This window comes from Falco peregrinus, chromosome 11, assembly GCF_023634155.1.
Source record: "Falco peregrinus isolate bFalPer1 chromosome 11, bFalPer1.pri, whole genome shotgun sequence".
Taxonomy (NCBI): domain Eukaryota; kingdom Metazoa; phylum Chordata; class Aves; order Falconiformes; family Falconidae; genus Falco; species Falco peregrinus.
The window spans coordinates 24,204,863-24,229,707 of NC_073731.1; the positions used below are offsets into that span (position 1 = coordinate 24,204,863).

General features: G+C 43.2%; 1 protein-coding gene across 27 annotated transcripts in view; it reads right to left on the minus strand.

Annotated features, from left to right (window-relative positions):
• ESRRG (estrogen related receptor gamma) overlaps positions 1–24,845 on the minus strand; it is a 406,664-nt gene that overhangs the window by 263,085 nt on the left and 118,734 nt on the right. Inside the window, exon 1 of one of the 27 annotated variants that reach the window (XM_055816312.1) lies at positions 24,415–24,631. The exons of 25 other annotated variants lie outside the window; for them this stretch is intronic. The gene's annotated coding sequence lies outside the window, so the exon portion shown is untranslated. Of the gene's footprint in view, positions 1–24,414; positions 24,632–24,845 lie in introns of those variants that run through there. One more of the 27 variants, XM_027788553.2, reaches the window with a different exon arrangement.

The window sequence follows — 24,845 nt, forward strand, 5'->3', positions numbered from 1 at the left end:
TCTTTATAAATCAGTATGTCTGCACTTTCTTAGTTTGTTGACTGAACTTTCCCAAAGTTTTAATTCATTTTCCCTCATCTCTCTCTCTTCTGCCTGTGGGAAGACTGAATTCCCAGCATCGAGCCTTTTCACACCCATTTACTAGCCATGTTACATGTCACAGAAAAAAACCTGCATTCATAAACTCTTATTTCAGTTGGCAAACAAACCAAGGTTTTCTATTTGTACAGAGAAAGCATAAAAATCCAGTTATAGGGACACTTTTACTGGTGGTCTGAAGCCAAATAAATCCTGTCTGTAAGCAAAACGAACACGAAGGCAGTTATTAATAACAAAAGCTTACGGGCCTAATTCTGCAAGATGCTGAGCTTCCTCCTCCAAGCCAACAGGGACACAAGGTGATCAGCACCTTCTGTGAAGTATTCAGTAACCGTGCCCCAAAAGGCTCATTGCAGATGCTCCAGCACGTCCCGAAGGCACAGCTGCCCCAGGCAGGAGCCCACCCGGAGGGGGCGCGCCACTGAGCGAAGAGGTGCCCCATCTATCTAGGGCTATTTATAAAGCTCACACTCAACATTCAGAGCCAAGCCCTAACTTGGCTACATGTCAAAGACCACACTGAAAAAACCCAACACCCTTATACCATCATTAAGAAAAACGCATGAAGCACCGATTTCTATTTTTGGCCACAGTTGTAAGCATCGCCAGGGTTACAGCTGCTTTATTGTGGTTTCTCAAGAATTTCCTTGATAAAAAAGGACAACAGAATTAGCTGAGCCTTTTGGAAATAGTCGCGCAGTCCAGCTGTAAAACAATGTCAAGTAGCTGGCAACAAAACAAAACAAAACCCCATAATACAACAGTAGCTGCACGTCTACCAGCAGCAGCACAGCTACCCTCTGAAGTTCTTTATTTGGAACTGGGAGAGGGTGGGAAAAGGGAGGCTTCACATCTTATAAAGCCACTACAGAAACCGGTAAAAGAAACCTTTTTGGTGGTGGACACACCACGATAAACTGCTGGAGAAGACACACTCTTCCAGCGAGACCTACGGGTGCTGTGTGCATAGACACACTACGTGCACGTACGGAGAAGGGATGTAGGTGGAAAGTGTTCAACACTTTCAGAGGGAAAGGCGATAGTAAACAGTGTACTAGGAGCAAGGACTGAAAAACAAAGTAATAGAATCTTCAAAGTAGTTAGTCTTTCTTGTTTCATGCCAAAGAATTACAATCTGTGCCATTTGCTGGGAGAAGGCAGCTAAGTACAGAGCACAGTCAAGAGGACTGGATTTATCAAAGCCTTGGGCAAGCAGCTCTAGGCTTTTCCTAAAGATGCCTGCCTGCTCCCCCGACTTCTGTAGGAATCTGTGATCAACGGTTTGTACCTGCTGGGAGACAAAGAGGCAGAAGCTTTCACCTATGTGTATGTACATGTACGTCATGGTTTAACCCCAGCCAGCAGCCAAGCAGTGCACAGCTGCTCGCTCACCCCCCCAGGTGGGGTGGGGAACAGAACTGGAACAGTAGAAGTGAGAAAACCCATAGGCTGAGATAAAAACAGTTTAATAGGTAAAGGAAAAGCCACGTGAACAAGCAAAGCAAAACAAGGCGTTCATTCACCGCTTCCCGTCGGCAGGCTCCAGGGAAGCAGGGCTCCATCACATCTAACGGTTACTTGGGGATGATAAACGGCATCGCTCTGAACATCTCCCTCTTCCTTCTCCTTCCCCCAGCTTTACATGCTGAGCATGACGCCATATGGAATGGGACATCCCCTTGGTCACTGGGGGCAGCTGTCCCAGCGGTGCCCCCCCCAGCTCCTTGTGCACCCCCAGCCCCCTCGCTGCGGGGGCGGTGTGAGAGGCAGAAAAGCCCTTGGCTCTGGGTAGGCACTGCTCAGCAGTAACGGGAACATCCCTGGGTTACCAGCGCTGTTTTCAGCACAGATCCGAAACACAGCCCCATACCAGCTACTGGGAAGAAAATCAACTCTATCCCAGCCCAAAACAGCACTGTGTACAAGTCCATTTCATGTCTGTAAGCAGGGAAGGATCATTCATGGACTATTACATCCCTGGAGTTTTAGAACATTAAATTATTACTGTAAAGGCAATGAAATGTCCAGACAAGGACATTATATCACATTACATATTAATTTCAGCATTCATATTTTTTATACTATTCTTCCTGCATTTTTTGATTAGGAAAGAGAAGTTTCCTGCCCCTCCCTCAGTTTAAATTCAGAAATGCTGACAAACACGCTGAACAGTTAGAGGAGCTGGCTACATGGGAGAGTTACAAAGAACGGTTATTTCTTACTACCTGTCTTTGCAGGCAAGGCTTACAAGAGGAAGGAATCTTCTGTGGCTAAAGGAGAAAGCAAAGTAAGGCAGCTCACCACTGACCGCGTACTCATCCTGCGCAACGGGAGCCAGTATCTGTTTAACTTCAGAGTAAGTTTCCACGCAAAAATTTAATACTCCTTCACAAGTCAAATTCTTTCATACATCAGTACTTTTCATGGATATACTAAGAAAGACCATAATTGTGTATGATCACAGCAATCAACCCCATAATTATTCCACCTGGGACCCTTCCCATCCCTGCCTGACTCACCTATAGCGTCAAGGTGTTAGACCGCACACCGTGAGTGGTGGGAAGTGACTTCAGCTATAAAGTGAGTGACACAATCAAGACCAAACCAGGTTAGCTACTACGCCCCTGGCAGTATAAGTGTTGAATAATAAAAGTCTTCACTTGGACCAAACAGTAACCTAATATCTGTATTTTAAAAAAAAAAATCCCAAAACCACAGAAAGAGAGGATTCATTTGTCAAGTACAAGTACAGAAAACAGGGCACTCATCTGGAACCCTGAAGACATGAATTACAGGTAATATTTTCAAAATTGTCTACGGTCTAGATAATTTAATTAACTCAGGCATAGCTCACTCAGCATCATAGTGCCTGGATTTCTTTTAAACATGAGTTCAAGGTCAATGTTGAGCAACACCCAAAAATCCTAAAAATCCCATATTTTAAGAACCAAAATCCCATTTGGGGATGGTGGTGAACATCTCTGAACACCAACAAGGCCAAAGTTAAGCATGTAGGTGTATTTGCTCTGTGGCCCATGCTATCAGTGATGAAAGAGGAGAACTGTCTGAGGACCACTGAAGCACACATTGGGCTTGCCTCCTGGAGAGGCCTGTTTCAATACATAACCCGTGTGGAGAGGCTGGAACACTTATCACACAAATCCCTGCTTTTCTCCATAACTACACTTCTGAGAGAGCCCAGAGTCAGGCCTTTAGGAACCAAGTTCTGCAGCAGCAATGCTCTTCGGGGAAAGAAGTAGTTTTTCATTAATGTGCTTTCACTGATTTTTTACGTTTGTCAAACCACATCACTCTTCACATCCACTGCCCCCTTGCCCATTGGTCTCATCTTCTCTTTTTAGATTGTAAATCCCCCTAGCCTGGACACCACATGTAAACTGTTTACCTCCTCCCTTGCAGAAGACAGCATGTGCTTGCCTGGTTCAACTCAACATTAGCACGCTTGGTGCATCAGCATCAGCTTGGGGTAAGAATGCTCAGGTCTATCATTGTCACAGTGCTGGCTGGGAGGTTTTCATTTTGCTCAGTTAAGTAGTGTAGTATTTGTACAAACACAAGAATATATAAGAGATCACGTCTATCTTTGGATTCTGCAGAAACGTTCTTCACCGAGTTCCTAGTAGCCAAGTTAACTCTTTCCCCAGAAAGAATATGCAGCATCCCAAACATCAAGTGAGTGAATGGAAAGCCAGAAATAGAGCCCTGTAGATCAATAGATTTGACTGAGAAAGCGTTTGCATTCTCAGGGGTAGAGATCATTGTGTTTCTAAGTGGATCAGAGATATGATCCTTGGCTGCTGTGAATGGAATGGAAACTGGATGCCATCAGCGGGAGATACAAGTGCTGATGCGGTGAGGTAATGTGGTAAGGAATAGCGGAGTGGAAGGAATGCAGTGCCACTGCCCTGAGGAATCTTAAAATTAGCTCAATCTGGTATTCAAACACTGGGGGGGTGGGGGGGGAAGGAAAAGAAGAAGAAGAAAAAAAACCCACAGCATTTTTACAGGAGAATAATTTCTGAAAGGAGAAAAGGTGTCTCTCAAAATTTCTCTGGACAATCAGCTTGAGTAAAATTCAGTATTTAGTCTATCCTCCCTGTACGAATATAACAAGTAGGTTACAGCCAACCTCTTGCCAACTTGGGGGTCAAAATACCAGCTCCTCACACTGAGGCATCTCCAGTGGGGATGGCATATGTGGGCAAGGCAGTTGGGGAGGTCAAACTGGGATGTCTGACCACTGTGCCCAGGAACCGCGGCATGCAGACGGCCACCACGTGTCGGGCACACCACCACGCGTGGGGTGAGCCTTGCGAGCCGCCTCTTCTGCATAGTGGCTCACTGCGCTATCAATCAAGACCCATGAGGTAGATCACAACTGGAAACTTGATGCAAACCTGCTGCTGACCTTGCCAGAGCCACAACCCTGGGAAGGAGAGGTAGAACTGAAAAATGATGGATTATTTCCACTGAAATGCAAACTAAATTCAGCCTCAAACAGACTATACTTTCACAACTAAATCTTAGAAGAAAGGTTAAGTTTCTCTATAGCTTCTATACAGATAATATCAGGAGTTATGTCTGCTTTGAATGATATCAGTGGTAAGTTTTGCTCTTGTCTCCGATGAGAGTGGGGTTAGCCTGAAAATTAATATAATGAGTCTATCAGAGATGTAGCTGCTTTCATAGGGTTCTTACAGCATTGATTGTCTCCTCTCTAAAGTCAAGATGCTACTGCTTTCTTTATTCAGAGAAGCTAGTTGCCTTTTCTTTCTTCCACGTGAAAGATAATACAGCTCCGATGCACAATGGTTATTAACCTTTCACAATAATTTCTATTATTGTCAGGAATGCAGAGGATAAAGCATAACTGCAAGCCTACCTCAGGGTTACATTTCATGGGCTGGAGGGAGGAACTGTGAATCAAATATTAATGTTGCTGCCTTTATTTTGAAACTGTGTACCATAATGCTTGTAATTACGACTACCCTAATTTTCTCCTATTCAAAATTACAGGGTATTTCTTACCCCTTCTGCAAGTTAAAAATGCCATAGCCATAAGGCAGTCAGAACCCGCTGGTAGGCAATCGGGCTCCCAAGAGAAGCCAACGCACACACCACAGCTGCTTTTTTGCCACACGCTGTCCCAGCGAAGAAGTTAAGGACTGGATGCCCAAGTGAAGATGGGAACTGACCAGAGAGCCAACGTGCAGATTTTACTATTGGTGGTTAGTTGGTACCTAGTTGAAGGTCTAACTATGGACATTGAATTGCGTCTTACACCTTTACAAGCATTATATTAACATTTCCATCAAAAGGGAAAAGAGAAGATAAAACGAAAAATAAAACCTTATTAGGCACCATTCTTAGTGAGTGATATCTGCTTGGCATAGAGCAGACTGGGTCATGTCAAGGAGACGGTGATGCACCATCCTTATGCCAACCCCAAATTCTCTGTATCAGCACTTCTAAATTCTGCTGCTATTCTACCAACTGCGGGCCCTCAGCAAGCAGAAAAAGGAAAGGTAAAATAAAGCCCTGTCATGTCATCTCCCTGCACCACACACCCCTCACAGCAGAAGCAGAGGTGCAGATCGAGAATTAAATAAAACAGAAAGGAGGAAAATTCTCATTGTTGCTCCCAAAGGAGCTTCTCTTTTATAGGGGAAAGCCTTGCCAGGACTTTGCAATCAGATGATAGCACCCCCCGCACCGTTTGAGCGCTGTCAAGGGGCATTATACTCAGAAGATAATCTAGCCCTTGAACTCCCCAGGTACTGGTTTTAAATACCTCTGATGAGATCCAACTGCATCCTATCTGGGTATGCCTCAAACATCTAGCATCACATTTGGTTATGTCTACAAAAACACCAGCTAGGAAGAAAGAGATAATGAAGAATGATTTTAGTCTTTTATTTGAGCAAAAGCTAAACATATGGATCCTGGCACCAAAAGTATGGAATCTGTGATAAAACATATGGATATCCATATGGAAAAAAAAAAAAAAAAAGAAAAAAGCAAGCTTCTTGGCCAGAAATTCTGCTCTTGCATTTTCATCCTGTGTGCATGGTGCACCCCCTTCCCTCTGCAGCACTACGCTGCCTGCCGATGGATTAGGATGTTATAAATTCACATGCAAATTTCACAAAATGCTCTACTGTTATCAACTTTATTAGATTTACGAATACAGTCCCGCTTATATTTTTTTATTCTCTTAATCCCTTTCATCACTTAATAGCTCAGAAAGTAATGGATTTCGGTAAAAAGGAGAGGCTTATTACAATCAATCCTGTTGCTCTATCTCTGCTCGACGCTCGACTAATGAAACTTATTTTTCTTCAGGACCTCTACAGGAAATCCTTTCCCAAGGAAAAAAAAAAATGTTTAATATGCTGCAGACTTGTAATACTGCAACTGTATTATTCCTCTCCTTTGGGTGTCCATCCAGAGGTTTGTAAGAGCTATTAATCGTACTTTATTCTCCAAATTCTAGCCTGTAGTGAAACAAGAAGCTACTGAAGCTTATTTAATATGATATGCCAACTTACAGACCAAACGACTGGAGGCCTTGACAGTAACTTTAAACTCCGAGAACTCAAAGATTCATTTTATTTTTGAATAGTGAGGATAACAAGGCCAGAAAGGGCACTTTTATCATAAGGTTTATATCTTAAATACTCCCACTGCTGAGGATCACAAAGCTTTGGTCACCCAGGTCAGCTTCCTCTAAGATCTCATTTAAAGCATGCCACCTTCATAAGGATTTTTAAAACTGCGTTAGCTCCTTCCTTTGACATTCTTTAAATGAAGAGGCAAAATGGAAAACACCCAACTTTTAACTTCATTATTAAATGCTTTGGTAGCAGGTAAGGAACCATCTACAGGCTTATTGCCCAGCTAAATCTGCAATATTCCAGGCACCCACCACCTCCTGCCCATAGTGCCTGGCTCATTTGCTTGCTCTTCTCTCCATCACCATTAGAGTCCCCTCCAACGCTGTGACGGGGGCTCCAGAGCCTGTCCCTGTGCCCTGGGGGCTGCCCACTGGTGTTACCCCGCATCCCACAGCCAGTGAAGCTGCCCAGAAAGCTCACCTCAACACGGGACAGCCAGCAAGTGGCTTGGACACTACTGTGCAAAAGAACTACGCTTGCTCCTAATACATACGTGCAAAAGGACATGGATATGCTTATTTCACTAGAAAAGCCAGAGGAAAGAAAGAACTTTGGGGTTATTTTTATGCCAGCAAAGAATCAGCATTTTACAGTTTCCTGACACCCCTCCACAGGAGAGCAAAATATGAAATAATCTTAATGCAAGCAAGGGAGTGTAACTACTGACCTACCAAAAGCAAGACACAGGACTCCTTAGAGTTTAAAAGCATCCAAGGAAATATTTTTTCTTGGTTTGTTTTATTATTAATGTAAAAATATTTGTTTGCTGTTTTGTATCTAACCAGGACTGGAAATGGAAGTATCATAAGGCAAGTTAAAAATATCATAGGCATCTGTTTTAGAAAGAGGAGATGCTGGATGTATCCTTGGAACAAGAAGTAAAATTCCATTTCCAACCGATCATATTGTGCTGAAGACTTTGTTTTTAGCCTTGTCTAAAGTCAGGTGTCAACAACATGGGATTTTCTACCTGCTCTGAGGCCAAATCCAAAACCATCCATGAAGGCTACACGATGTAACCAATCATGCAGTACTTAATTAGGAGGTAGCCCTTCCCAATCCAATGAGGTTAAGTTCTTAAGCATAGGAATGACTTCTCCATCTTTATCATAATTAGTATAGTTACTAAAATTAATTTAGGTTTTTGTTGGGGTTTTTTTGATCATGCGAGTAGAAGATGCTTTTACTTAATACAGATCAAGGAAGGGGAATTTGGAAAGCAATGGCTTTATGTGTGGATACAAGCAAAGCCTGATCCTACAAATATCTCACATGGTTAATTTTACTCACATGAGCAGCCTGCTTGCATGAATAAAGTTGCTCACGTGCAGAAGTGTTTGCAAGACTGAGCCCTAAATCCATTAAATTAATGGTGGAAATATATAAAATATATAATTGATGAACAAGTGAATTAGGATTCTGCTCAAAAGTAGGTAGAAAAGGATTATCGCTCAGGCAAGCTTGCTCTCCAGTGACTGTTCCTGATTGATAGATTTGTATAAGGCTGAGTTTCTGATTAGTTTTGAGATATGAATGCTTCAAAATGTAGGAATACAAAAAAAACCCCAACTTTCTGAAAATGAAATGTAATACCCAATTCAATTAAAAGAAAATGCTATGATCTGGAATTGAACCAAGACTTCGGGATAATGTTATTTATTCTGTGCCAAGTTTAGTAGATGTTTTCCAAAATGCCAGTTTACTTGGGTTTTATGGAAAAATTGACCTTTTCACCCAGAACAGAGGCTGCTAATTTCATTAAAGTTGTTAGATATTTTCTCAGAGTGCATCCATGCCAATTCTAGTATTTCATTCCCCTATTTTCATCTATATTCCGCTTGCATGGAAGTGGCCTGACAAAGCTATAACCATGGCATTGTTTCCTGCTCCTGCTGTACCCGCTGCCAACATCCTTCATTATTTGGACTCCGAGAACATTGCAGAGACTTGGAAAAGTGCTGCCCATCCAGCGCAGCCCCCTCCCTGATGGCCAGCAGCCGTAAGCCCCTGGGTCAGGCAATCTGCACCGTGAGCATCCCAGAAGAGCCTGAATCAACTCAGCTGACAGGAGATGAGCCAAGCCTGTCAATTCATACAGCAGCTTGAGCTCATCATCTGTATTTACATAGTTCCTCAATCAAACTCCTGCGCTCTGTAAACTATGTTTATTACCCTTCGTACAGGCCGATACGGTTTTACAGTTTGCTCTCCTTACAGTAGAAGCAGCCAGAGATCTACGCTTGATAGCTATTTTCTCCCTTAATTCTCTCTTTTAAGAGGGAGGGAGCAGTTATTACTTGCCAAACCAGCACATGTTCACAGAAAAGAGTGCGGTCAAGTGGTCAGGAGCAGAGCTGATGTTAATTAGCAATGAAATGAGGAATGAACCAGCATTAGCCCTGAGACTAATCAATGGGAAAATCACTCCAAGCAGGCAGCTTAATGAAGTACTGTACAGCTGTTTATTTTTAGTCTGCTTTAGCCCGACAACAAAATCCCGATTAATTAAAAAAAATAATAAATCTTTCTAAAACGTATTTCCTTGTACAGCCTTGCTATAGCTCTGTTTAGTTTGGCTTTTTTTTTTTTTTTTTTTAAATTGTATTTGTCCCTATCTTTCCCTGGCAATTAAAAGCCCAGCTAGAAAAATTAAGGCAGGTCACAAAAACATGTACCCATCAGCGGCACGTTTGTCATCAGCCATAACCTGCCATCCCACAGGCAGCCTGTTCAGGGCCTTGCACAGAATTTAACTCCCTGCCCCTCGGCGGCGGCTGCCAGAGGGCACAGCACCCTGGTCCTGAGCATGCGCCTGCCTCCCCTGCACCGGGGGTGGGCTGTTGGAGGGAAGGACGAGACCCGCGGCACAATCTGGGCAAGGCAGCTTTGGTCCCCTGGCCACCACAGAGCTCCGCCGGGACCCTGGGTGAGGACACCAGTGCGCAGTGCCTAAGCATGTTTGAAAACCTGGGCTTTGCTCTCGGTATGACGTGATTCCTCGCACGCAATAGCACTTCCCAAACATTTGCATTGGATGGTCATGGGTGAATCGCATATTACCTGCCAAACAACACCCGACAAAGGCATCTGAGGACAACGAGCAAGAAGCTACCCCTTCGCCTTCTCTTCTGGGCATCACTGCACTGCACGCAGCACGGGATGCTCTCAAGGGATCCCACCAGCCTTCTCCCACCCTCAACCCCCCGTGCCACAAGCGCGGCCCAACCCTGCCGCTTCACCGCCACACCAAGCGCTGCTCAGCACGCCTGGGGCGGCGGGCTGGGAGGGTGCGGAGGGCCCTGAGGCGGGCAGCCTCCCCCACCACGGACCCTGGGGCAGGAGACCTGCCCGCGCCCTGTGGCGCTCCCCCAGAACCTTCCTTTTATTTCGACCCTGCACCAGGCCCTTCCTACAGTGAGGGCTGCTGGTGGAAGAGGCTAGGCCAGAAGCCTGGGGACTAAAGCCTTGCCCCTCGTAACACTGGATCAGAAGGCAGCACCATAATATAAGCTGATTTAACTAGCTGAAAGTCATTCCAGTTTGAAATACTGAAAAGCAAGAAGAATTGAGGTTTTCCTTAGTTTCTTTCTCTTGAAGACCAAATTCACTTTGTGGTGCTTTCCTGCACAACAGGACACAGAATGGCATTTACATGGCAGTAAAATTTATTACGGCTTAGACTTGACATTAAAAGCAGGAGTTTTAATACCAACAGTAACATGAGTTAGAGACACAGGAGCACGGCAACCCTCCTCAGGCAGTTCCCACCCCCAAAGTAGAAACAGGCACAGGTAAAAGGTTGATTGAGACCTGCTTTTATAGGAATTTTTTTTTTTGTACTATGTGTATTAGACAATTCATTGTTTGTTTGATCAAAGTCCTCTCACATGCTAACAGAAGGGTGATTTGGGGAGAGGAGTTTCTTAATCTTTCCAAATATAATCAATAAACCACCTCTGAAACCGTGTTCAAGAAAAAAGGGGAAGCAAAAAAAGAAAGGGCAGTCTCATGCAGGTTCATTCTCAGAGCTAAACGTGCATCTGCATCTTTAGGGATTTTTTTTTTTTGTCTGTATGTTGCAATAAGCATCATTCTGTGATCCTTCAGATGAAACCTGCTACCCCGTACCCAGCAAAAGCAGCACAAACCACGCGAATCACTCTTCCCCAGGAAGAGAAGAAATCTTTAAACTGATATTATCAGCCCCTCTGTCAGAGACAATTTCTAAGTCAAATTCACCTCCTGAAAGACGGAGACATTACAGTAAATGTATTCATTAGATCTCGAGTGACAAGCCTTAATTAAAATGTACTGTGTTTGCAAAACGAGAACCAGAATTGAAGACACTCAAGTACAGTAAATATATCTTCTGCACTAAGCAGAGCAAGACAGACACTAGCTTCCATTGAACACTCGACATAATACTAAAAATATGAATACTATAGATATATTTCAATAACATAGTTAGAAAACTTTTGACACAGCATGATACGGGGAGCATACATACCACAATATAAATTCAGACAGACATGTCTGCATTCTTAAACATGAATTAAGTGTCTTAAAGACTCTATTGTATAGGTAAAAAGCATGTTTTACCAGTTTCTCTTTAGGCATTAATTCCACAACCTACCGAAATAAATATTGCTAATGCTTTTCACTTCAATAACTCCATTCATGCAAAGATCACAACATTTTGCAAACTTTAGTTAAACAAACTGCCTGGTGGGAGAGGCAATGGATATAAAAGAATTGACTGACTACTAGGAGGCTGAGGTGGAAGATCATACCTGTTTAATAGTACACCGTCGTATTATAAATTTCTCAAGATTAGCACACACCAACACAGTAGACAAAAAAGGCCTTTTTTTTTTTTTAAATAAAACCCACAGGAAAATTTAAGTCTTGCTACAAAAACATGACCCCATTGAGAAGAACCACTACTCCTGCAGTTGTTTTCAACTTGTTTATGACTACTTGCAAAGGAAGCGAGGGGGGTTATCAAAGCCATCCAAAGGTACCTACTTGCAAGACTTTATTCCGTTCAACTGTAAAGTCTGATTTTCAGAGCCTTTTTTGGGTTGGTTTTGGGGGGGTTTTTTAGGGGTTTTTTTTTCCCCTCTCTTTTTTTGTTTTTGGCAGGGGGTGGGAAGAGCCACTGTGAAACAATAATTTGTTAAAAAGTGCAGACCTGAAAAACAACATCACCAGCCAGGTAATCCCCTTTATAGGCCGATTTGATAGCTCAGGGAAAGCTAAACAAAGGCACAATGCTCTGCAACCACAACAGCTGGGTTGGAAATTGCTACAGATTGTTAGGAGGAGCTGCAAACTAGAGATAGGCAATGAAAAGGTTAGAAATGATAGTTTAAAAAAAAAATAAAAAAAAGACAAATTACTCCAAAGACCATATTCTTTAAATTGTTGAAGCAAAACATGTTTATTTGATTTGTTTGTATGCCTATTACAAAAATGCTACTTTGGGATTCTAGGAACCCAGTCTGTCAATTTTTCAGCTTCTGCGCTTTCATGGTTGCTTAGAGCTGTTTAATGCAAATACACTTCCAATAAGAGATTTCATGCCCCTAAATTACACCCAGTTAAGGGCGAATGAAAATGTAAGGTAAATAACTATAATCAGCCATATTATCTTTCTCTTGGCACCTCTCACTTTACAGGCATATTTAAAGGCATCTCTGGGGTCCTATCCTTTTTAACAAGCAGCAGCGTATTTCCTGGAATATTACTTACGATGCTATGCTGTGAACATTACACAGGTTAAAATGTTACCCAGAGACCTAGAAAGAATTGCATCTGTTGCAGAGCCACACGCTTGTTGCCATGTTTAGGAACATCTGAAAAGACTAAAGAAAATTTTTAGCAATGGGATGAAAATGAGACTAAGACCACTTAAGTCAAGTCTGCATGTCCAAAGATGTGGATCAGCGCTGTTGGGGTGTAGCAATTTAAGGCAAGAAAAATGAGAGTACACACTCCTGGTACTTACCAAGGATGCTTTGGAAAGTACTCAGGGTTCCAGGTTGTTTTTGTTTTTGTTTTTTTTTTTTTAAAAAAAAAAAGTACAGGAACTTAAAACTGTTTCACTCCCACTTAGTTTTAAGATAATAAAACCACGTTTGAGAAAGAAAGGTGATGTGAACATAGCTATTACCAGCCTCACAGTCCCTTGCTGTCTCCACGAAAAAGTATAAAGTGATAAGCAATAATCAAGGAGTAACTAATTACTCACTTGGCAAAGAAAATACAGAAGAATGGGAATCTTCAGAAGCAAATATATCCCCAAAGTCCTTCAAAACAAATTTGGATTATTCTGAGCAAGCTTGAACCAGCAGTTGGGCAGGCTTTTTTGTTTTGTTTTACAGGAAGATGACTTTAGGCTTCTACAAATAAATATTCTTCAACTGAAAGTGACCTAGCACTGACCGAGTTAAACCAGAGGAACTCTGTGAAGGAATAAATTCCTCCAAACTCAGATCAACGTAGCTTGCCTCTCACATACATCCCAGTTGCTACCAGACCTTTATTTACCAGCTTTTTATTATCAAAGCTATTTTTACGTCATTAGTTTGCAGATCTACTTATGCTGAGGTTCTGCTTTCTCCTTGGAAGCAGTTTCTCCATAAATCAAATTCCATGTGGCCATTTGTCTTTTTGTGAAGCGGTCCACAAAGTTCTCAACCAATCCACCCCTCTGTGCAGCACCAGCAACAGGTCTCACTCGACAATTTAAGTGAACCTTGCTTATGCAAAGTTGTGCTAGACCCTGTGTAGAGATTAATTTCTTCCCACGTGGGCAAAGAAAGTGTGGAGAAAAAGTAGCAGCTCAGGAAACAGCCATACAGCTCCTTGTTTGTGCTACGGGCATGTGAGGTAACCTTTGGAAAGTCACAGTTTATCTTAGCCTCAGTTCTCTATCCATAAACAGTTAGCGTAACAGCTTCACAGGGTAAAGTCCACTTTTTGTAATCCTCAGATGAAAAATGCTGAAGAGGAACAAACTTGGATAAATAAAGGACTGCCCCGGTTAGGGTGCATCGGGCTGCTAAATACATCAGTCCCAAGGACGGGTCTTCCAATGTTATTATGGTGTTCCTACTATGACAGCACAGCAATGCGATAGTTTCCTTGATCTTTCATCAGCTCAGGGGGACCAGAAACACCTGTTCAGCTCCTGTAAAACCCAAACAGGCACTTCTGGTCAGGCTGAAAGACAAAAACATTTGATTTCTGCATTCTGTTGCACAGCCAAGATAAAAACCATTAATTTATATTAATAAATAGCTACATTTTGAGCACAGTAAGAATTTGGAACAAAATATTGAAAAACCCCCACATATTTCTCTGAAAATCAATGTGGGTTTGGGGGCAGCCAGACACATCACAGACCTATTTTTCCTGTTCTCTTAATACCTGCCATCTGCCAAGCACCTTCTCTCATCTGTGCAACGCTGCCCACTCCACTGCTGGAGAGCCATCTCCCCCCAATGCCAGGGATGAACGTACAGCAAGCTCCTGACACAGCAGCGTTTCACAAAAATGATGAAGGTTCACAGGGAAGAAGATACAGGTGACTGCTCTCCCAAGGTATACTACTCTCCGTGTCACTCTAAAACATCATTAAACCCACCAAGTAAATGCAAAACCACCCCCCAAAAAAAACCCTTCCTCTTCAGTGAGTTTTATCTGTGACTGTATTAAATGCATCTGGAAGTGTGACTTTCAAATATCCAGGGTTGTTATTAGCACTCACCTAACCCCCATCTCGGCACCTGACAGAAGGAAGCTGTACACAAGACTTTGATTTGTCTTTTTGAATTAGAAGACATTAAGCACCCAAACTCTCTCATAAAAGATCTGAAGCGTAAGCTACATAACGTCCGTGCAAGTAATGTTTTTTCCCACTTAATCCAGACCTTAATGATCAAGAGATATCAGAAAAGTGTCAGAGGAGATAAACCAAGTTATCCCTAATAATGCATCTACGTCTCCTCACCAGCAGCAGCTGATCTGGGAGCTTCGTTCCTGCACCAGGGATATACAAAGACCTCAAACCTTAGATGTCAATACAATACGCTTGTTGATTCACTGGGAAAAATTCAGTCATTGTGCTTCTGAATTCCCGTTACAGTTAGCGATGCTTTGAGGCTCCCAGGATAGACTCCGTAAATAAAAGGTACTGCAGGACAAGACACAATTCTTTTCTCTTTGTCTGTTCCAAGGCACGTTTCCTTCGCTTTCTGAAGGGTGTAACAGCATATATTCCATGGAAATGGGGATCAAGAAGTGGTAGGAAGTATCACCACATTGTCCCCAGTACCAGCACATGGTGGAACTGTTACCATCTCTCAGATATTACTTCTTCTCTCATCTTCTCCACAAAGGAAACAACTCTCACAGCATTTTGTTTGTGTTGTAAACAGAGACCCTGTGGCTGTGACAGGGAAGGCAAGAATGAGGACAAACACGCACTCAGTGCACAAGACCAGACACGTGACTGGGAAGTTGTGGGGAAGCCCACATAACCATTTCAGACCATCCCACAAGAAAATCCTGCCTGGAGCACAGACTAACTCTGCACTTGTGCAGAACACTGGATTTTGAACGTCAATAAGCCTGAAATGACCAAGATGAACAGACTACTGCGTTAAACTCCCTGCATAGCTCTCCATGACTCCACTAGATTATTTTTTTTCAGGGCAGGGGGGGGGAACAAACTTAACACCATTATTGCAGAGCACTCCACTGTGCCAGAGGCACAAAGCCACTCGTCACAATTTTCGTCACAGGACTTTAATAAAAATACCCAAGCAAGGCCCAGCCACAAAGAAACTGAAAGATAGAGACCCAGGATTCCAAATGGGATTTAAAGCTCCCTGGAAGCCAGCGCTAGGATGGCTCGCACTGCTGAGGCCACACGCTCCTACATGCTGTGCAGAACAGACTAGTCCAAGTGCTACCGCCTTCAGGTCCAGGGACACCAAAAGGCTGTGGGCTGCAAGACAAAGGAAGCCATCTCTTGCCAGAAGGGAATATAGTCTTCCGTCCCCTAGAGATAACGCAGATCATGTTTTGTGGACATCACAATGTGAGAGATTTCAAGCAGGCTCCTGAACTGCAGGCACATATTTTTAGATAAACTGTGGTTACCAACTGTTAGCACTGGTCTCTCCTCTTCATAATCATCAGCTCCATTTTAGAGGAGTTCAACCATCAGCGGTTCCTCAAACATCCCTCGACTGGGCAAAGGCAATCAGCCATCTTTCTGGCCGGCACCACGGTCCTCGACAGGAAAGGCCAAGGAGAAAAGTCATCTGCACATTGCAGCAACTTGGCACTTGCATCAATACTGCATTTTCAGTTTATTTAATGTCTATGAGTAACTGGAGAGAAAATATCATCAACTTTTAGGACTTTCCAAGTGAGATGCCTAGGAACAGAGGTGCTGCTTCCCTGCTTGGCAGGTGTATCCTTTCTGAAAGAAGCTCACAAGCCATTCCAGAGCACACAAACCCTGCCTTTTCCTTTAGTCCTTAAAACACAGCAGGGACTGGGAACTTTATCCCAGCACAAGTAGAAGTTTTCCCACTGAATTCAATAGGCTGTAGATCAGCCAAAGAACGAGCCGTCTCATTTTAAGGGACAGGTAATTCCTAAGGTTTCAAAAAAGGCTTTAAGCCTGTATTCATAGATATTAACAGCATTTCAACTAACCAAAAGTGTAGAAGTCATCACCATACCCAAGTATGATGTCTGCTCTTCCCACTTCCAAACAGTTTAATAGATGGCTCTTTCTTTTTCTGACCGACACTGTACAGCCCACAGCCAGTGTCAGGTCAGACGTGTGGAGTTTTTCCTTCTACGAGGCACTTCAGCATCTTACAGCCTCAGCCCCAATTCTGCAAGCGGTTCTGCAACCTGCTAAAAGCAGGATTTAAGGTGTCCCAACATGAAGTGCTAAAGAAACTTTACTTGTCTTACTTTCAGTTTTCTTTCTCCCCAAGTCTCATTGTTTGGCCTTTAGAAGCAGACTGCTCACTTTTCATTAATTTTCAATTCCAGGTCACCCATGAGGAAATTTGGCTGATCAATAATGGGAAAGATTTTTACAGCAAATTATTTTTTAATTTTTAAGATTAATTGAAAAATAATTGGTTATAAAAACATAAAAGCTTTTGGTTTTGTCAAAACAAAGTTTTAAATAAAGCGTTTAATACACAGCTACCACCATTCCTTTGAAGACCAAGCAAGCAGCAGAGGTGAAAGCTTGGCATGGCCAGGAGTAAAGCCATCCTCCCCAGCTCCCTTTCACAGCACAGAGGCCTCAGCTCCTTGCTAATCATTATTTGTCACTCCATGCATAATTGCAAAGCACATGCTGGAAGAGGGAGAAGATTCCTCCCTTCTGTTCCCAGGGCTCAGACCCTGAGGCTGGTAAGAGTGAGCTGCGGGCTGGATGCGCTCTCAGGCATCAGCATGCCAACTAGCATCCAAGACTTGGACTTCTTGTCTCTTTGGGCTTTGTTTTGTTTTCTAGATTGGTTTTGGGTTTTTTTTGAAGGGGAAGGGTGGTGGGAAGGGTGGTGTGATGTGGTGGTGTGCGTGTTAATTCCCACCTTGAATAGCATCACCACAAAACTTGACAGAGGCTCTCTACAGGCTTTATGCTTCTTCACAGTGTACCTTGCAGAGAAGCGTGGAAGTCTCCACTACGCTTTTCATTCTGCTTTCTTAAAAATGTACCTTTAAGTAGGTTTTTTTCTGTTTGTTCTACATTTGAGGGGCTTTCCCTGTACTTGCTTAGAAACGCCCTGACCCTCAGGGGAGGGACCTCACGACCCCCTCAGGGCTGACACTCTTCACTCAACTCTGCACTCACCTACCACCAGATGGGTACAGCTCTACCAGAAATATGTTTTTTTCACACAAGGTCTGACACCGAAGTCCCTTAGGTCTTTGTCTGGTGGCTACCTAAATGGTAGTAAAACATTTCACAGCAGTAAACAACACATCCCAGCTTTCCCGGCCCCATTAAATTCCCTTCACAGAGCAGATTTTAAGGATCCGAGAGTGTTACTGTGGAGCATGTAACAAGGCGCTCCTTTTGCCAGCGCAGTCCCTGCACAATCAGCATCTAACTCATTGCTTTTCAATGTGTTTTGAAGTCCCCTGAGTAAGGAAAACTCTACATCCCACAGACATCTATGTGAGAAATATGAAAGACAACACAGTGGTGTGGTCTTGGACATGAGCCTTTTGCTAGGATTTGAATCCTGGCTAGTTATGTGGTATTGGCATATTTCATCTTTGTTTTAAAATAAAGCTACTACACTTGTAAGAAAGGAAATTCAGAGAGCAATTGGGATGTTAAGTAGAGTCACGAGTCTAATACACAGGCTTCAGTTTTCTATTTTATAACTAGGAAACATTTTTTTTAAAGGTAGTTCAAGAAATACCTGCTTTCAGAAGATTATGCTGTTACTTTTGTGCAGACTCAACCTGAAGCCACAAATGCTGACGACAAATTATTTGTAGGAACTGATTGCAAGTTCACATTATGTTTGCTTTAAAAATATACATAATTACTATGATTAAGGGTGTCTGTCCATCCCATAACAGCTATAAAAATAATAGAAAGAAAGATGGGAACAACACTTCTGAAATCCCTGGACTCTTAATTCGTGTCCATTGATGCAGCTACAAAACTTTGACACCTTACTTGTTTAAACTTGCCTGGGTATTTTTGTTCAGCAGTCAAATGCTAAGGAGGAGAGCTCTTAAGTTGGACAAACAGCTGAAATCCAGAGACGCACTCTCTAACTTTTTTTTTTTTTTCAGTAAATTCTTTCCCACCAAGGTAGGAGGAGGCAGGCAGCTTTAAAATCTGAAATATTTTGCTTATCTAAAAGTAATAAGCAGTAGATATTTAACAAGTGTTGTTCACAGGTACTTTTCTGAAGCCATAGGCCAAAGCTAGCACAGCCCTGTGCTCACGTGGAGCAATTTATATGAGATGGGCACGACTGCAGCCTCCGTGCCACCAGACCGGCTAGCCGGCCATGGGTTGCAGTGCTGGGAGTGTGCCTCAGCAGTGATGCCAGCTTGCTACTTTGAAGTGAAATTTTTCCAATAAACCTAAGTGATTTTGGATCCCAACTGCAATAACAGTTGGGATCCCCATTAGACGCTTCTCCATCCCAAAGCCAAAAAACTGCGATATTAAAAAAGAAGCCATTCCCCACACCTGCAAATGGTTATGAGGGCTCAGACTTCTTTCATACAATTGGTTTGCAGATACATGATGAATACATGGCTAGTACACACTTACAGATCCTGAGACTGCATCAGCAGATCAGCTAATTGTGTTAATTAGCTATTTGCATGCGCAATTACCTGATTTGTACAAGCAGCCAAGGTGATCGTACATGTAAATTAGGCATGGATTTGCACAATTTACTCCTCTGAAAGTCTGCTATTCTACTTATTTTTAAGCACCAGAGATCAACAGCTACAGAAGAGTCTGGTGAGTTACTGCCCTTATGGTTCCTACACTGAAGGAAGTTTTACACTCCTTTTGCATGACTTCTACACCACCACAGGCAAGCCCACCTGCACGCACCCTCACACAACCATGCATAAAGAAACGGGCACATCACCATCAAAGTCATGCAGAAAGGAGTGACCTGCATTCCCACACAGTCCTCTCATCAAGACAGTGTTCTTGTCTCCTAAAGGTCTTATTTTCCCCCTTTTATCTCTTCAGTGCTGGGAACTGCTGAGCTTAAAGTAAACTTGATTTTACTTATCACAACAAGCTCAGGAAGCTCTACAAGGAGCAGAAACCCAAACAGCTCTGATGCAAACACTCAGTCTGAAGCCCCGAAGACTACTTAATGTTTAAAACCCCACTGCTGCTGTGCTGACTCACTGGTTAGGGGGTTTCAAACACAAACAGGTCACCTACATTTAATGGCAAGTTATACCATAGCCTGCCAAACAAATGGATGCATATGCCACCATGGGGCTGTTCAGGGATTCCAGACCGAAGCACATTGCTATTATAAAAAGCAAATTCTCCGAGAACTACACACCTCTCCTCCCCTCCCAAGGTAACATCTTTAGCTGAAGAGGGATTCAGGATAGGACAACATGGGGAGTAAAAGCTCAGCGATGAAGTAGTGCGATGCAATCTCAAATACAAGTACGTTTCTGCCTGCTTTGAAGTGGCAAGGCAATGAAAAATTTTCAGTTCACCAGGGACAAGAAAACCACTAGTTCAGCCAAGAAGAAACAAATGCCATAAGCTGAAGAAGGCCAATACCCACATGTTCACGTCAGAGAAGTGTGTGCTTGATACAACATAGTCAAGTTGAAGGTTAAAAACAGGTCTCCAGTCTCAAGTGCCATGCACCTCAGTGTCTCAATAGCTGTGGTCATCTACACGACTTCCTCAGGGAGAAAAGGCACTTGTGTTAGAGATGAAATAATTCAAATGACTAGACTTTATAAATAGAAAGAGGTCAAAACCCTACTTCTGTCCCTCAATGCGTATTAGTGGAGCAACTGTTGTGCTGTTGTCTACAACTTTTTCCCTTCTTAGCTAGAAGATGCTCCCCTGGCCTCAGGCAAACCGTCTGCTTTAGATGCATACAATGTAGCTCCTTCCATCCCATCATCCTTCCTCTCCTCACCAGTAGTCACTAAAACAAAAGACTCTTCCAGCCAATGGTCCTGACCCAGAGGCAGAGCTGTTACGGCTTCACGTACAAGATTCATGTAGCAACACCACTGTAAATTTTAAAGACAAATTACTCCTCAGGGTTTTTTTTCAGAGCACTGAGGGGTACAAGTGTATGTAATCCAGTAGGGACCTCTGGAAGAACATCAGGGCTTCACTGAACAATTTCTGATGTAGCTGTTGATAGTTAAGAGCAGTTAACGGGGCAGGACAAGTGTTGCAACACTGCAGCTGAGCACCCTGACTGATCCACCACTGGAAGGAGTCTGACTCATTCTCCCATGGCTGAATATTTATGCAGTCCTTTGGCTTTAAGGCTGGTACCACTGAAGACTGAGCTAGAAGAACCTCCTGTAACTTTCCAATAAAGGAGCACATTCTTCCTTTGTTTATATTAAACAAAGGAGGCAAGCTGAATGTTCACTTACCGAAAAATTCTGGGTACTATAAATACATTCAAAATAGGAGTCAAGTTGCGATTCCACATCCAAATGCAAGTCAACCCCTGTGAGACCTGGGGAATACAGAAGAGCCAGCTGCAGCTCAGCCCAGCACTCCTCCCTGGCACCCTTCCCCAAGCGCCTGTGTTCAAATGTGTTTATCTGGTCAGGCCCAGGTCAGTCCTGTGCTGCCGGAGCACCTCCCGCAGCTGGAACATCCAGAGCAGGTAGCGCTCCATGTTGTAAACTGCTCATGCAGCAGGACTGAGAAAAAGGCATCTCCTGGTCACCGGCTGTTACCGACTACAGGAAAATGAAAATACAGCACCTCCGCACCTGTTCACCTGATGGTGAAGGAAGGAAAAGCCATTACCGAGTGACAGGAGACGAAAAACCAAAATCCACTTCAGCAACTCATCCCAGCACTGGTGATTAATCTCACACTCCCACAGCCTGATGCACATTAACCAGATAATTAATAATTTCTTTAGGGACTCCAGCTCGGCAACTGTTTTATCAACCTGCACAGCATTAGGAGAGAGATGCTGCATTTGTGATCAAACTGCTGGAAATACGGAAATGTTCTGCAGGAACAGTAAAAGCTTCAGAGCAATCTGTGAGCCCAGTTTTACAAGTAACTGTAACATATGTGCAGAAATCAAGGCTGCTCCTTTGTCAGTGCAATCACCAGACTCAAAACCTGAGCGAGATCAGCATAATAAGAATAATTAACAGCGATGCCCAACTCCCATCCAACCCCATCTTTCCCCAACAGAAGTGCTTTTCAGTAGCATTTTTTTTTTTAAGATACATTTGCCTGATGCAGTAACATAATACACCCGATCATGCACTTTCACTATACTTGGCATGGATAATAATTCAGATCCATTTACCTTAACATCAAAAAGGTTAAATATAAAAAAAAAAATATCCGAGTGTCACAAGATGTCCAAATTCTATCAGCCAAAGGCTTTCAAGCAATTCAGTGAGAAGCACGGCAGCATTTAGCATAGCTCTTGCTATGAACTTTTTGCCATCCTCTGTGCACTCACGCTCCACGTTCAAGGACAGAGTCATAGAGGATCAGAAACACAATACCTAAGTGCTGGCACCACATTATCTCCCCCCAGCACTTAAAAATGGACTGCTGAGAAAAATCATGGTAAGTATTCTTTCAGATATTAAACTCTCCAGCGTGTTAGATATATGTCAGTATCAGGTGATTAAGAATGACTGATAATTAATAAATCACATCCACCAAGTGATTGGGTATTATTTCTTTCAGCCTCTGAAAAGAAGAGCTAGATTCACAGTTCTGCCTAAATAATTCTATCTTTCCAATCGAACAATCTTGCATAACTGCTGCTAGCAAGGAGATGCTCCTTTTTCTCAACAGGCTTCAAAACAGTAAGTTATTTTGCTGCTTTTCTACTGATAGTTTGTTGTCGTTCCTGTACAGGTAAGGAAACAAAGGCACATCATGTGTGAGTATCTTTAAGCCTCCCCACCACAGAGTGGGTTCTTGAAGTCTCTACCGGTCCTTTCATCACGTAACTATGCTTCCACCTGAGAGAAAGTTGCAGGTTTTGGCTACAGCTCAGCAGAGTATCTGCCTTCTAAAAGATATTCTGCTCTTAGGACTCCAGTCCTGGAAACGTGCCCATGCAGAGCTCCAGCAATAGGCATGCACATCTGCCCACACCAGCGCAACTGCAGGAGTGGGCACGCATCTCTGCGTGCATAGTCCAAAATGTTATGTTTTCTCCAAGGTCTGTTCCAAGACTAGGTTAGTAAGAAAGAATGCATTTTCTTTTAGTACATAACATGGCTTAATTTGTATTTTCCTTTCATATGATGTTAGCTGAATGACGTAATATAGCAATTTTTTAATCATCTACTTTAGTATTTATATGACTGCTCACCACATTATTTGAGCCCCTTCATTTTCATAGTGTCAGTTACCATTATTCCATTAAATTAAATCCTTTTACAAGCATCTTTCTATAAACATGCACTAGAGATAACATAGCCACATGGTGAGGATTCACAGACTACAGTAAGCAGATTACACCTGTCTTGATTTTTGATGTAGCTGTTGGCAGAGTATATTCTCCCATCAAACTGCACGCAGATCTCCTCATTAAAGCTACAGGGGAGAATAATTACAGAACAGTACATTGCAGTTTACCAATTGGTCTTGCATACATAATGGCCTATGAAAGAAAAATGGCATCCTCCAACAGCTGGGAAAATCTTTAAATTGTTATTAGTATTATTATAAAGTAGCCAACATTTTAAACTATCCAATAAGTTGCCTCCTGTATGCAAAGCAGACAGATTTAGTGATTGGGTCCAAAAAGGTCTTAGACTCCCAGTCTATAAATATAATTATTTTTCCCTTTGCAAACACTCCATTCCCCAACCTTCTGTTCTACCGTAAAATTCACTCCTCATGAGAAATTACGCTGATTGCAGAGTAAGCCTTGAAAGCAAATAGGTGGTTTTCTGGATCTCCTAAGCCCTGCTGTTGAGCGTTAAGCATCACACCCTCACTCCTTGGTGGGGAAGTGGCGAGTTCGTCAGGTCCCCACCATCCTCCTCCCACCAGCCAGCCAAGGGAGAGGGGAGTCACGATGGCAGCCTGTTACCTCCAGCCACATCCAAGACTTTCTTCCAGCCCTCAGCACCACCAGCAGGCCTCTTTGCTTGGCAGCTCCAGCGCCCCCTACCCCAGATAAATGGCGCTGGGGAGCCAGCAAACATCTCCAGATGGTGCAGAAGGAAGCAACCCCCTGGGGTTTCTGTCCCTGGCCATTTACACTCCAGGGCTGAAGCATCCAGAATATATTGAACTGATAGTCCTGTGGAGCGTCGGGAAGACTGCTTTTTCACCCACGCTGATAGTTATGCCATCTGACCTGCTTTGGTGTTAACAGATAAAAGGCAAATCCATTTTGATTTGGATGCCATTTACATTGTCAGATCCCAATAGTCAGGCCCTTCAGCAACCAAACCCATCAGTTTTCAGGCACCACTATTCAATACCAGCTCTTATTCCTCACACAACACTCGACATAAGGGAAAAAGCACAGATACAGGAAAAGCCAAATTCTTTAGATGAAACAAAGACAAGTTAGCAAAGCTAACTTTTCTTGCCAGCCAAGAAGCAAAACACCCGAAGCACATATTTGGGCCCCAGCAGGATGCCCTGATGTGCTCTCCTACTCTGCTAAACCAGGAGATGAGGAAGTTCAGTGACAAAAGAACATGCTGGTGGACCGGCCCCACATATTCTGGTTCTCCCAGAAGATTTTCACATGATGAAGGACTCCCAAAGACATCCTTCTGCACAAGCATCCAACAACCACCTTCTTCCAGCTCTGAAGAACACATGAGCCACCTCAGCGTGCAGAGGGACACTTACCACGTAAAAGCATCTAATTGCTAGCAGTGTTAAAATCACTGAAGAACAAAATTGCTCTGTGTAACAGCTTTCAGTACCAGCACTGCAAATGACTTGTTGCTGCACTTTACCCAGCTGCACCTCCCAGACGAGCTGGCACGCTTCAGGCTTTCTTCCAGTCTCTATCAGCTCGTTACTTGTAACGGAGATGTGCTGGCGACAGAAGCTGAGCAGAAAACCAAACAGAGCAGAGCCTGCTCAGGCAGGCAGGCAGCCCACTACCAGCCTGGTCACTCCTATGGACCGGGAAATCTTTGGGTTTCTCTTAGACAGCTCCCCATCTGCAAGGCTGCAGGGCAAGGCAACACTGAATACTCAGAGGTTAATTGGCTGCAGGCTAAAAGAGATCACCCAGTCCGACCTCCTGTGCAAACACTGGCCATTAACTTTCA